The sequence below is a fragment of the Drosophila ananassae genome, chromosome 3R (genome assembly GCF_017639315.1).
Source record: "Drosophila ananassae strain 14024-0371.13 chromosome 3R, ASM1763931v2, whole genome shotgun sequence".
NCBI lineage: Eukaryota > Metazoa > Arthropoda > Insecta > Diptera > Drosophilidae > Drosophila > Drosophila ananassae.
The window spans coordinates 26591346-26606334 of NC_057930.1; the positions used below are offsets into that span (position 1 = coordinate 26591346).

Genomic DNA, 14989 nt, shown 5'->3' on the forward strand with positions numbered 1-14989 from the left:
ACGGAAAAATGAGACCAAATGCAAACAGCTTAATACACATTTTTTGGCCTCGCCAAAACAGGTTCGTCCTGTTCTTTTTTTTGCAGCCCCGGCTGTATAAACATGTATCTGCATATATTGTATAAATGGAAAACTGGGGAGCCCGCCAGCAAAATGATGCCGCATAAATCCACGCGGCTCCGTGCGCTAGATTTCATGGCTATGATTTTGTCATAAAAATGCATTTTTATTACGAAAATAAATTGCGTTCCCTCCCGGCTCTTTCTTTATTAATCAGTTTTTGCACTTTTTGTTAAATTGCCTTCATGGGCTTGAAAATATTTAAATTTTCCTGCCCAAGAACTCAAGTTTTTGTGTATTCTATTCATCGCCGGAGGCAACTTTCAAAGCGCTACGAAAACAGGCGAGTATTAATTAGTTAATTAAGCTTCAATGGTGCAGAAATGTGCCAAACTGAACGCGATAGCTTATTTAGCTAATTATCCTTGGGTTAATGTGCCGTATGCGTAATGGGAAATAATTTTGGGCAGCAGTAACATCAATAAAGGAGTTTCAAGAAGATAGTCGTCAGCTACTAATAAGACATTAAAGCTTAAAAGTTCATATAAAGATGATTAGTTGTTTCCTCAAAAATAATTTCATGTTCAAATATCACGTATACGCGATGTGGCCCGTTGGAGTACAAAACTGTTGCATGTTAACCGGACTTTCATGTTGTAGAACCACGATTTTAAAGTGCCAGAGATCGTGCAACAAACAGCAAAAAAGTAATACAAAAAGTTGATGCAAATACAAAATGGCGGCAACTGCAAGAAGAGCCGCTCACATCGAGAACAACAACTGGGCTTGTGGCATACATAAGTGGAACATTGTCAATCCCTTTTCAAAAACTTTTATTGTGCAGTGAGGCGTAAACAAAAATGCCCCTAAAATAAATACAAATACAAGGACGCGGCAGACAGACGCACAAACATTTGCAAACATGCCCATACACACGCAGACACACACAATATGGCAGCGTGGAAAACTAATATGCTTTAATGGCTTAGGACTTTCAGGACTTTGAATGGCTGCCTTCACAATGTTATCCTTTTCTTCAGCCTGTGAGCTGCCTTTGTGTGTTGTATCTGTGTGTGCGTCGCCTTTTGGCGCAAACAAGTCAGTTGGATAAAAAGCCATGACAAACAGTCGATCACTGCGAGAAAATACTGCCGCCAAAATTAATGACATCCTGCGAAGGTCCAAAATTGAGAGCTTGAAATGGGGACATGCATTAGCATATATTTTTAAAATATTTTTTATTGTGCCTGGGAAGTCCTTATTGTCCTGCTAAGCCCCCCTTTCTTTTATTTCCACCCACACCACTGCTCCCTGCATATGTTTGGCTTGGCTGGCGTCTGCTTAATGCGCAAAATATTGCGATGATCAATAACAATCGCCTGTCCCCTGCAGCCTCACGCTAAGCTCCACGCCCTTCCCCGCTTGTTGTTATCATGTTTGGCGTCATTATTGTTGTAATTTATTTGCGCTCTGCACATTTTTCGCTTACGCCTTCACTCGGTTTTTGCCTTTTGTGCGGCATTTTGTTTTTGCGGGCGGTTCTGTGGACTTTTATCAGCCCAGCCAGCAAAAGTTGCGACAAATGTGGCAAGCTGGAAAATCCCACACGGCCACGGATACCCAGAGACAGTTTTCAGGACGCCACGCCGCACCGCCCGTGGGTGTGGGTGTGCAGTTGGCATTTGCCATTTGCGTTATGCGTTTGATCTTTCAATTATGGTTTATGGTTGATTGATAATTGGGCAGCGAGAGTGTGGCCGCAAACCAAACCGAAATCAAAGCCAGAAACAGGCAGTGAGGCGGATGACAGTCTTTGCCCAGGTTTCAACCGAGCACAACCCGAAGAAGCTCGCATAAATTACCTATAATATATTAGCATCACAATATTGACTTAATAGATAAACAAAGTGAAGATTTATTCCGGCACTAGTATTTCATTTTAATAAATATAGGATACAAATGGGAAGCTGTATCCTCCCCTTAAACAAGATTTCTTTCTTACTCTCCGGCTTTCTTATTTTCCCACCTAATAAATTAAATTATTCAACTCGGAAGGCTGACCTTCTTTAAGAGCTGGCCGAGCATCTGCTTTTTGTATCCCCTTTCCTATCCCCAAAGTCCTTGGCTCTCCACCTGTCGAGCATTAATTTGCACAAATGACAAAAGCATGTTTGCTAATGGCAAACCTGTCTGTCAAATTTGCTTAAGTGAGTAAAATTTATTTTTACCTTGGTTTTTTCCAACTCACCGGCCCTCTGTCCCTGCTCTGCCCCTTCTGCAGAAATGCCCTTCTGCGTTGACACGACATCAGGGGTTAATAACGAGCAGACATAATTAGTGGCGAAAGTGCAACCGGCGGAGGGGCGATTGCAATTGCAGAGGGACGACAAACAGGGGCCGAGAGACCGTTTCTCATTTATCATCCGATTCTTGAAATCGTCTGCATTTGACACGTCCTGCCAGGGCAACAATAAATTTAAAGCCATTCCGAAGTGAGAGCAACAAATTATCCCCCCGACCCACACATACCGACACAATTAGTTAGGAACTAACTCACTTTCCGAAAACAAAACCCTCCGGCAAGAAAAAACCGAAACACCACAAAAATAAAACTCGAAATGAAAACTATGCTCTGGTGATTTATGTTCTCCAGAAGTTGCCCCAAGAAGGGAGCGGCCAGAGCCGGAAAATCCGAAACTATGCTATGCTATGCAAAACTTCAAAAACAACTGCCAGGCGCCGAGGATGGGGGTCGAAGGCCAAGCCGCAGCAATAAAAATTGACGGCGGGGCGAGGATAAAGAATCCTGCCTGCCTACCAGAACTATGGGCGAACAGCATACATAAAGCCCGAGAGGAAAGCAACTAAGCCACATGTGTCGCGTCTCGATCGAAGGCGCCGTAAATTAGGTCAGCGGCAAAAAGGGCCATGGTGACGGGACAGAGACAGACAGGTGGCGGTGGAAAGCGGCGGAAAAGCGGGAAAACCTTCACCAGAGTGTAGCTCACCCACAGCGAAACAAATCGCTGGAGCATACCAAATCATGAGGGTAAAACGTGCTCACACTTTATACGTTGGAGTCTGTGGGACTTCCAACTACAGTTCGGGAAAAATTTAAGAAATCTATGCTAGAATTCGATTCAAAAGAGTACTAGAAAGTACTACTAGTTTATAATCCTTAGTAGCTCTTCACAAAATAGCTCTCCTTAGAGATTTTCTCAATGAACTGCCATTAGACCTCCACAGATAGAAAAGGCCACTCCATTCTGTTGCAGTAAGTGTATTTATCAATTTGCAATTGCAAGTGGCGCAGCCACACAAAAGAGAAATCACTGGAAATTACATTTTATTGCCATGCGGCTTTTTATTCTCTCCCCACTTACCCATCGAACTATTCTATAGATAGTCAGGTGCCTAGACCTGCACTAAATAACTTAGCCTCCCCTGCTTTCGCGCTGAAACCTGCTTTCCTCGGTGGCTGCCTTTCTGGGTTGGAAACTTTGGAAAAGTTTCCTCCGGTGCATGTCGGTGTGCGTGTGATTCTGCAACACACCCGGAGAAAGCCACGAATTATTTTTTTTGCCATTGCAGGCAGTTTAAAGTTAAGCCAAGTCGTTGAAAAGTTGGCTTTGCGGCCAACGCAGCCCGAAGGCTTCAAAGTAAATGTGCTGCGAAAGTCAATCAAGTGTTGCAACAGCGACTTTCTATCCACTGGCCCGGTTTCCTCCGCTTCCCAGCCACTTTCCCGCAACTTGGCCAGTAACAGCATTTACATCTTGATTGCAATTGATAGGTGGTTCGGAGGGCTTGCAAAGTTGAGTGCAGCCGTAGATAGTCAAGAGGGCCTGGCTCCACCATTAAATATTAATCATGCCGGAAGTGGCCGATAAGCTGTTGAAAGCTGCTGGTGCAATGGATTGCATTCAAGTAATTAACAACGATTTTGATGCGATTTTTTTCACAATGCAACAGCAAGAAAGTAAAAAATAACTTTTTAATGAATATTATGATAGAAACACCTATTTAATCGCTCGGTTTTTGTTGGCTCTGCTTTACTTTTTATGATGTTTTGCGCATTTTAATTATTTTTCCAATTTCATTTTTGAGAGAGGAAAATAATTGCCTACTTTTCGGAGCCGCGGTTTGGAACCCCTGGGAATAAGTCCGAAACTCCCTCGTCCTCCATCCTGACGCCGTAAAATTATACAAATTAATTTGGGAGCGACAATTGCGTCGAGTCTAATTTAAGTGAGATGGGGCCGTGGAAAAAGGAAAATGGGAAAGCGAAGACTAGGGCCGTCCCCGGGCGGGAGGATCTATTCCGGAGGCGATTTCCTGTTTGGACCGGGGGCTATGGCCAGGACAGGGCATCGCATTAATTATGCTCAAGTGTCCGCTGGGATGCGGCCTACACTTGCTCCATAATGACTTTTGTAGCAACCGCCACCGAAGAGAAAGGATTTGTTTAAAATTCAGATTTGATTTTGGATCCGGAAGCTTTAAGGCCGAAAGTGGAAAATTTATGAATGGATTTGAGCGTCAACAGTCGGGCCACGACAAGGAAATATATCAAGGATTATGTCAGCTTCATCACCCGTCTCAAGTTGGACTCTCTCCGCACGTCAGGAAGAGATGGATAAATAGGAAAGCCATAGAACAGACAATGGAGAAACTGTAAACCCTGGAAACGAATGTAAATAAAACAAGGAGTCTCACTAAAAAAACAAATTTACAAGAAAACCAGAGACGAAAAGCGAAAAGAAAACTGGAATTGGTGAGCGTAAAAACGAAATTGAGAAACAGGCTCCAGTGCTACTATGTGGGTCCTTTCTCAGTTCCTCTGTATCTGTATCTGTATCTACAGCTGTAGATGTATCTGGGGAAAGCGGGAAAGCAAATTTTAAACCTTATCAGAGCCAGTTGGAGAAAATGGAAAGTGGATAAAGTGGGTGAAGGCAAACATGCAAATAAATCTGTGGCACTCAGAAGTTCCTCGTCTCAATTTGATTGAAGGAAAGTGGGACTCTCAGCTGGGAGACGACTCAGCTGAGCTTTCTTAATTTCCCGATGGCGTAAAAATAAAACTTAAATTGCTGCCAGAAGCTTTGAGAGGGAAATGGGAATTAGATGCCTTCCTGGGAGGTCAGGGTTAAATTTTAGTTATTTATAATAGTTTATTGATCAATTTCGTGAAACTGTATAGGTGAGGTGATGGGTCGGATAGTGATTTATTTCCCATGTCCTTGGAGAAGCACTCGCTCCTTCCATAATGCAGTCATTTCATTACCCATTCTCTCATATTTTCTTTGATTTCCCGGCATTATTCAGCCGTGACTGTTTGCTTTTATCTTTATCTTCCGCCCACTCCACCAGCCCGCCCCACTTTTGTATTTATTTGTTCTCAATTACTCTCACATCTTGGGGCCGCCAACATTTTTAAAGCTTAACAGCATTTTTCCACCCACTTGGCTGCCAGAAATAATACAAATTCATACATATACTCGGAATAAGGAAGAAAAAGTGAAATTGTTCAGAGCTCTTATTTCCATTCCTGTGGCTTGTTTCGCTTAGCCCATTTCTGAGCCATTTGTTATTGTTGTTTTACGCTCTCGCATTGCCGCAATTTTAGATATTTCTTTTTTTTCGGACAGACTTACAGCGACCAGCAAAAAAACAAGTTAAAACAGAAGCTGAAATTGTGGCCAGGAAAAAGTTAAAGTTTATTTATTTTTCTGTGGGTGTTGGGAGCAGGGACCTGGACCTGGGGAGTAAGAGGAAAGGGAAATAGGGAAAAGCCACCTGCACTTTTTCTTTCACGTGCCAACGACCACGAGCCACTTCCACTTCCACTACCACTACCACTCCAGGCCTGGCCAGGCCTGGACTTTCATTACATGGCCAGAAAACGCAGAAAAGTTTTCAGCGCGCTTTTTATTTTGCGTTTTCGGTTGCTGGCTTGGGCATGTTTTGGCCTGCGGCTCTGGCTGCAGGTATTTACATTTAAATGCGGCCTGTGGTTCGCCATTGCGCCTATTGTTATGCAATGAAAGTTTGTCCGCGCATTGTTCACAAGGACCAGAAACTCCCTTAACCTCAATCCCAGGCCTCGTTGTTGTTTCGGTCCGCCCTTCTCCAATAACCGGTCCAGACAATTTTCATAAATTTTCCCGAGCCATTCCTCCTTGTGCGCCTATCTCGTCCGTTCCCCAGCAGCGACCTTCAACGTCAACGTTTTTATTATGTTATTGACTGCTAACCACATTTTCACACCAAATAGAAGTGTCCTTGACAGAAAGGACACACGCAAGGAGTCGGATGAATACATGGAGAAACGAGAGGCTAGAAAAACGTTTAGAAATTTCAGTGAACCATAATTTGTTGTCGTTCGAGTCTAGTTCTGTGGCCCATCCAGATTTCCGATATATGACGGACACAAAAAGCTGACTATGTAAGGAATATATTATATATCTTTGTATATTATGTATAGATTCTATACTGCCCAAGCATAAATATAAAATTTTATACATATTTTTTGTTTGGTGCCGCCACTGTTGTCTGTTGACGCACAAAAAGTGTTTGCCTTGCCACGCCCACTCGGCCACTCGCCCACTGCTTTCGGTTCCTTTCGGAATTCTTTTTTCGCTTTGTTGGGAGCTCGCAAAGTGAAATTTATTAGAAACGCAAAATCTGTTTGCAGATTGTGTATAAGATTTGATTATTTATGGTCAGTTGTTTGTTGTGGCCAGCAAGCCAGAAGCCAACATTGAAAATTGGCTAACAAAACAAGCAAAAAATAGGGTGGGTGTGGGCGGAAGAATGGCTGGGGAAGAGTATTGGAAAAGATAGCGAAGAGAGTCCAAGAGTTGATTTATGTAAATTTTTTGTTTCACCCCCAAAAGTTGGACGGGAATGTTTTAGTTTTCTTCAATAAAAATACTTCCACATTTTGGAGTTTGAAAAATAATATTGGGAAACCCATTATAAGTAATATAAAATTTATATCAGTTAGGTAGCTAACTAATCTGTTTGGAGAACCTCCATCCGGCATTCTTATCCATCGCTTGGCAGACACAACTTTTGCATCCACTAAATTAAACTAGGAAAAATTCCCTCAGCCCCTTGCCCCATGCCCCATGCACCACAAAAACTCTTCAACACAAATTCAACTAATTAACTTAAGGCTCCTCGAAGAAGAAACCAAAGCAAAACCAGACTAGGCCAGGGCACAGACTCAGATCCAGAGACCCCCATCAACATCAGGCAAAGCAAATAATTTTCAACAAATTTAACTAACACCGAAAAAACTTTCCCCTGTTGTTGCTTTCCAGGATTAACCCGGCTGGCTGGCAGAGGCGAAGAGGAACCTCCGAGAAGCGGGCAAGTGGAGCGTGAGGCCAAACTAAACAGGAGGTAAGTTGGACAAACAACTCGAATCGCAATTAACGCTCAAGGGAGAGAATGCTCCCTGGCATCCTGGGAGCAGAGGCTCTCCCCTGAGAAAAAAAACAACAAATTTCATTCCACTTGGGAATTTTTTCTCGACTATATTCTCGGCCAGTATTTTATTTCTGGCCAGTATTTGCATAAAGACTCAAAGCACTTGCGGCTGGGCATGCGAGGGAATAACTATTTTACGGGGATATTCCGACCAAGGCCGGAATCGGGGTTACCTTAATGAAATACGCGTAACCAAATTTGCGTTTTCCATGAATAATGCATGATCCAGGTGGTCAGTGCAGTGCAACTGTTGCTCAAACGCATATATATTCGCGTTGTTTTTTTCTGCCCCCAATGACAAACTGTCAATAAGTTTATTTTCGCAACGCGAGGCCCGCTGGGAAAACTTTAACCCAACTGCCATTAAGGGGTTAAATAGGAACTGCTCTTGTGTTTTTTCGGGTCGCTTTGTACTCCGCTGTTGTACTTTGGCGGAAACTTTTTCGCTGAGTTTTCGTTTTTATTTCGTGCGTCCGCAAATATTGACCGAATTAACAAAAGCTGCTGCAAAAACTTTCACCTCAAACAACGGCGAGATGGCAGGGCAGTCGGTCGCCCCTCTCTTTCACGCCCCATCCAGCCGTCTCTTTCGCTTTTCCTGTAAGTGGAAAGCTCGGACCTGTCCGGGAAAGTGTCAACATGTCTTGCTCCGCTCGGGAGGAAACTTATGACTGACACCAAGCACATTTTCCACCGCCCCGGGGCAGGTAAATAATAGGGCGAATAAAAACTAATCGCGATTTGAGGGAAAAAATATTAAAGCTTAAAAAGTATCTTTAAAAGCATTGTTTTGAGACTAGAATGAGTGTTTGTTAGATGGGAAAGCCCATCTAATAAATATTTTTCAACCATTTATTTGGTTTGCAAATTTCAGTTTATTGATTTGCATTCGGAAGTATTTTTCAAATTTTTTGCAAAACGAGTTTCCATCTGAAACAAAATAGTTTATATTTAGGCTGGAATCTATGCTCCGATCAAGTTGTAGCGAATCCAGAATATTTCAAACTACATAAAGTAAACCGAAATGGAATTCACCGGGAGGGGTTGGCTGAAAAATGCGGCCATGTATAGTATTTGAGTTTGGCAATGCGGCGCACGTTCGGCCACGGGGGTACGTGTTTGGTCCTGGGAATCGAGGAGCTGCACAACAGATATCCACCCCCCGGGCAGTTGGAGTCCAGTTAGTTAGAAGCCTGGGGGCGTGGTGGGCAGGGTCGGGGGCTCTGAGGTTTGTCGGGTGAAATGCTAAAAGCAAAAAGTCATGCAACTAAATCCTGTCGAAAACGTTTTAAACTCCCAAAGAAAAGGAATAAAAAGGATTTGTGCTAAAAAGCAGCGGAAAATGTGAAAGTCAGCGGGGGCTGGCTTACGGTCGGGGTGTGGGGATAGTGGAGGATGGGGCGGAACACTAATGCAAGTGGATGACTCAAAAAATCCAAAATATGTGGCTGGGCAATAACGAACTTAAATGAGGCACGAAGGGATTTTCTCCCCAAGAGCAGGCAACAGTCTTCCCCCCAAATGTTCACATTTGAAGGTCCTTTCCGTTTCAAAGATAATTCTATTATAATTAATACAAATGGACCTTCAAAGAGCATATTTTAATTGAGTTTTGAAGACTGTCCAGTCACCGGAAATCCAGCTTTCCAGCTATGGAAATTAAGATTAATTAGTTGTTAGCGGCATGCATCATAATTGCTGGTGTCATCCAGCAGCATTTATTTATTATAATTTGCAGTTTAGTTGCCCTATCTCCCTGGTATTTATCCAGCCGTCAGCTCTAATCCGGGTAGAGCTGAAAGTATCGGGGATTTCGCATTACAAATCCTCTAAGTGAAGTCTGTTGGCAAATAGGAACTTATACTGCGTCGAGTCAGCACTAAGTGCGGACGAGCATGCAACATTTCTGGCATGCAACGTTGCAGTCTAAGCCCCCCGCCTCCTTCCTTTGCCGCAGATTTTCCCATTTCCCCAATCGCCGCGCCCTGCCCCCGAGCTCCGGAGCTCCGGAGTTGTCAATGACTGTCAGCGGCAGACAAGCAGAAAAGCGAAGCACGACATTGCAGCTGGGCTTTCGAGAGAGGGCGGGGTGCAAGGCGTGCAAGGGTTGGGGCTCCACAGGCTCCACACTCGACACTGAACTGGTGACATTTCAATTTTCACACACGCTATGCGGTTTCCCGAGAACGGCAAAAGCCCAGCAGGAAAAGCCAAGGAGAGGGCCGGAAAGGCGAAGCAAAAACCCGAAAAGAAATCAAAGCGAACGCCTTAAGTGGAAACCCAAGCTCGAAGCCAGGGGGCGTGGCAGATGCAGGCAGGGGGCGTGCTCTCCACTGACCACAAGCCTCAAAGTGCAAATTAAAATTCAATAAAGCACAAAGTAGCAAACAGAGGAGGGCTCTGCAGCCGGGAAAATGAAATTACGATGGTCTTTAGAACCAGGGGAATTAATTAGAAACCGATGTGCCAGCCAGTCGGGGGCTTCACTTTATTTTAAATTATATTTAATTGCCAAAAATGAAACTTAAACTTACAAATTTAAGTGTTTTCCTCCCCATTCCTAAAATTGGGAACTAATTAGCCGCAGGAATTACTCTGTTTCTGGAACAGCAAAAGGGCGGTCTCTCGAATAGATACGCAGGGGAATGCGTATGTCTGGGTCGTACTTTCGGGTCAGTTCAAGGTCCTCTGACAAGGTCGGGCCCTAACCAATGAGTACTCTGGTTGGCTTCGCCTCCCCCTTGAGCCTCGCATGTGTTCTTTGTGCTGAAAATTGCATACAAATTTCATTGCTGGCGGCTTTTTCCAACGAGCCCTTCCACAACAACAAAGGCTGAGCCGCCTGCCACGGCTTCCCCCTCGTTGACATTGTAAATAAATGGGTGTGACTGAAAACTGTGTCAAGCCGAAAGTGCAACAAAAATAAAGGTTATTTTGCAACAGAACAGCTCTGCGAAAAAAACCAAACAATGGCAACAGGAAATGTGCAAAAATTTGTTTAAATTTTAACAGGGCTTTCTTTTGTGTCCCGTCAGTGTGTGGTGGTGTGGAGGTATTTGTTATTTTCACATGAGGATTCAGAGCTATTAAATTTAATAATTAAATAAAAAACAAAATACGTTATGCCATAGTCATAGCTTGGAATAGGGTTTATGAACCGTGTACCATTTCTGCACCTTTCTCACATACTTTCCCATGCCCAAATAAATCTAATAAAAGCGTGGCAAACATATTCATACATCAGGGTGCCACATAATATTTATGCGACCAACAAAAGGGGAAAAAATGTAAAAAACTGAGGAAATGATGGAAAACCATGGGGCATAGGACCGGGCATGGCGGGGCAGGGAAAGCGTGATGCGAGTGCCGCATAAAAATTCCACAAGTGCATAAATTTCAAGCGGATTCTTTGGGGTTATGATGCTCTTAACCGGCAAAAACAGCCCGGGGCAAATTTAATATGCCCGTTGCACTAGGCAATGAAACAGCTTGTGCAACTGCAGCGGTGCAACACGTGCATGTGTGCCACACCTGCCGAGATTTTTGGACATGCCTGCATCTTCCCCATGTCCCCGGCAGGGCTGCCACCCCAAACCAAATTATGGCCACAATTCCTGAGCTCCTTTGCCTCCTTACTTCCACTATTTTTATGCTTCTTAACTCTTTTTACACTTTTTGCATTCGCAAGTCGAGATTTTCAGTTACACGGAGAGAAATTCTACGAAAGCAGACAAGGTTTTTGGTAAATGAAATGAAACCTTTTCTCAACGTGTAGGACGAGTAAAAATAAAGTGGTCTGAGGGACGAGCTTGGTTCGCATAAAAAACCAGAAAGTGTCACCAGGACGACGGGAAAGCTTCAGCTACAGCTTCTGTTGCTACTTGCTGGGCAGAAGTTTCCTTCAGCTTCAGCAAATAAAATTTTTTGCAGCTCTGCAGGTGTGCCTCGAGGTGGTTTTCGAGGTGAACGGGCGCAGGACCCGAGGCGGAAGAGGAGCAGGCGTGGCCCTTGCTATTAGCCTGGTTCGCATGCCAACTGAAGTGGCAATAAGTGCCATGCATATTGTCGCCAGCATCTGCCGCTGGGGCGAAAGAGGGTTAAGGGATTGGCAGTGCAAGTTGGCTGGGAAACCAACGTGGCTTATTAGAATCTCTGTTTTGGAGGAAGGGGACTTGAGACGGTAAAGAAGGCTTAAAGAAGAAGGCTTGAAGTATAAGCTAATTGCATTTCAATAGATCAGTTCTGGGTGAAAAAAATTTACAAATTGTAAACATTTTCATTGACATTTTCGGTTTTATTACGACACTCTCTGATAAGCACTCAGCTTGACTATTATTTTCCATTTCATTCAATCCGAAATTAGGAAATCTTTCATCAAACACAATACAAACTTCAGGAATACTGCTGGCTGCCATCGCCGCAAAAGTTTCGGGGCACCGCAGTCGCAGCGGCTACACAAACATTTATTTGAACTTTATATATCAAGCATGACTTTTAAACTTTTATTTTCGTTTTTTTCCTTTCTGTTTCGGAAAATTTGTAATGGATTTTGCCGTGGTTTAGGTTTTTGGCTGTGGGTTTTGGGCTGTAGGTTTTTGGGGTTGCTGGGTGATTGGCTGGGTCCTTCGACTTGGGCGGCTTGTGTGCTCTTGACTTGAAGTGGTTTATCCATGTCAACACGGCTGCCTTGTCAATGTCGGTGGGTCAGTGGTCTCTGCGGATCGCTGGCTCAGTGGCTCGGAGGCTCGGTGGCTCGATGGCTGGTAGCATGCAAATTCAAGCCGCGTTCAAAGGTCAACAATGGCCGCCAACAAAGGAAAAAAGGTCAAGCAATTAGTGTCACAGCAGCCTGTCCAACTGCCAGACATTTGTTGATGCTCGTTCAACAAAAGAGAAAAGGGGCACCCCTGCCATGCCCCGTGCTCCCTATCCTGGTGTTGGCTGATAAGATAACAGATAAGGGTATTATTACGCTGGCATTGCGTTTGACTTTGATTTGTGTGCCTAGCTGGCCGGGTCATGTGTGTGTATGTTCGTCTGTCTGAACTCTGGCCCATGACACTCTGAGCGGGGGCAGCGCCCTGCTGGGATATTCTTCCAATCACTTAGCTGTTCGCACGGGCCTTCCTTTAAGATCGGATTAAATGGAATGCAAATGCCCCCCTCACACTCATGCTGTATTTACAGCATGCTGGCAGGCAGTCTGCTTCCGTTCGTGACACATTTGAGTTGCTGTTGCTTTTTTCGACTGAAATTTAATTACGCATACGCTCCGTGAGCCAGTGAGCCGGTGAGCCCGGCCTCCTCTTCATATTACTTGCACTATCCTAATGAGCAGGGCCAAGATACTCGCACGACGAGCACACGAATCCCCCATTAAAGGCGTCACAAATTGTGTTCTGCAGTCTTGCTAACGAGGGTGGCTTTGGGGATGGGTTTTTGGGGGGTTTCGAGGTGAAGGGGTAAGGACCAAACCGGCTTACTCTCGACATTGAATTCTGGCCAGGACATGCTTGCGTCGCTCACGAAACTCAATTCAACGAAAATTGGGAAGATTTATCTTCGAATGCAAATTAATTTTTTACCAGAAGTTCTGTTTCCCAGCCAAGGCTTCATTAAAACTAAATTAAGGTTCTGTTGCGGTTCCAATTTTCCGAAATTTAATTTGGTTGAGGCCGTTCCAAATGATTCCAAAAACTTGAATAATTTTCCTGGAAAAACGTCTATTTGCCTACTTTAGGGTAAATAGTAGGCCATATTTCGAAAGTATCCTTCGTTATAAATATTTTGCTCCTTTAGCACCATCCCTATAGAAACGAGCACTTCGCAGGGCCTTCGAGGACGCTCAACCTCTTCCTTTATTGTGCTCTTTACATATTCATGGCGATGTAGCCTGTGGGTACCAGTGACGGGCATGAGCTGGAGTCCCTTTTTTTCGTGAGACTACCCCCGATTTTCATTTTATTTTTGGCACACGAAGGCACTATTTGTCGTAGTAGCTAGCTCTGCTTGCAGTTAATGTAATATAACCATCATCAGGATTCTTTTACCCGGCACATGCACAGACACAGACGCAGGAGTCGGCATCTAGAGCTGTCTTTAATGGCCTGGCGCCGTAAGATATGCTACACTTTTCCACCATCGTGACTGGCACGAAAATGAAATGATTTGTATTCGCGCGAAAATAAATTATGTGCAAGTATTTTAAATACGTTCACTGAGCATTTTTCTCGGAACTGTCTTGCTCGAAATGAGCACGCAATTTTTCACCAGCTTGGCCCGAGGATACATTGGCGCGGGAAGCTGTAGAACTGGGGGAGACACCAAGGAGGTGACTCTGTCTATGGGTTCAACATAATGAAAATGTCGAAGTGAAAGTAGTAAAATTTACATAATCTATGCGCACGAAAATAAATGGGAAAAAATCACACGGCTCCCTCATTCGACAAAGATAAACATTTGATTAAGCGTATTAGAGGAGGGGAGGATGAGAGCTAAATGGGGGATACCTGCAAGGATAGTGCTCCAGGCTCCTGGATCCTGGCTGCCACTTAATAGTTGAAGGCAGCAACTTTTGATGGCACAGCGCCAAAGCGATAGAGAGTCGAGAAAACTTTATTAGATGTGAGAAATATTAACATGAGGCAAGTGTATATATGTATCCTGGCGACTGGCGCGGCGCGACTGTGTGTGGCAAAGTTCCCCTGGGAACAACAACTATGCAAATGGACTCGAAGCACTGAAGGCAGTGAAATGGCAAAGTTGTTGATGCTAAATTAAAATGCATTCTAAATGCAGCTACGACAATGGAACTTCTTGCAAAGTCAAGACTTTTGAGAGGAACAACAGGACAGTTGGAATAATACATAGAAATAAGCGGAGAATAATGGAAAACAATGAGAAGCAGAAAAGGAGTCTCTGCTCCTGGCCAAGTTGAAATTAAAGAAGAAAGTTGGAGAGGTGGCGTCTTTGTTTGTTGAAGGGAGACTTGTGGTGGTCTGTTCCTTGTCAGAGCGCATTTATGTGAGAAAATATTAAGAATCCTTTCGCTTGAAAGCTAACTTAGCTAGCTGCTTAGCTAACCTATATTCTGCCCAAAAACTGGAGAGCTGCGACTAGCTGGTTCTTGTTTTAAATGGAAACCTCTATTGCTCTATTCTTGTCTCGAAATAAAAGTATTCACTCACTTTTGAACAAAGCTTTCAGCTATTGTCAGTCAGTCAGTCAGTGGCGAGGGCACTTCACAATGCGAAAGCCAAGATAAGCTCAATAAAACTGTCGCCTTGCCACTTGGCGAACGCATTTACATATGCCAGGACTGCTCCCTCCTCGGCTTTGTTCTGTCTGAATTTCTGTCCTGTTCAAAGGAAAAGTGCAACATCAGCGAAAAGCAAAACGATAGCCAGACTCGCCAGCTTCTCTGTATTCAAAT

At 44.0% G+C, this 14989-nt stretch overlaps 1 protein-coding gene across 2 annotated transcripts in view; it reads left to right on the forward strand.

Moving 5' to 3' along the window:
- LOC6497671 overlaps positions 1 to 14989 on the forward strand; it is a 108859-nt gene that overhangs the window by 20047 nt on the left and 73823 nt on the right. For both annotated transcript variants that reach the window (XM_014906288.3, XM_044716561.1), the window contains exon 3: positions 7389 to 7470. The gene's annotated coding sequence lies outside the window, so the exon portion shown is untranslated. The remainder of the gene's footprint in view (positions 1 to 7388; positions 7471 to 14989) is intronic.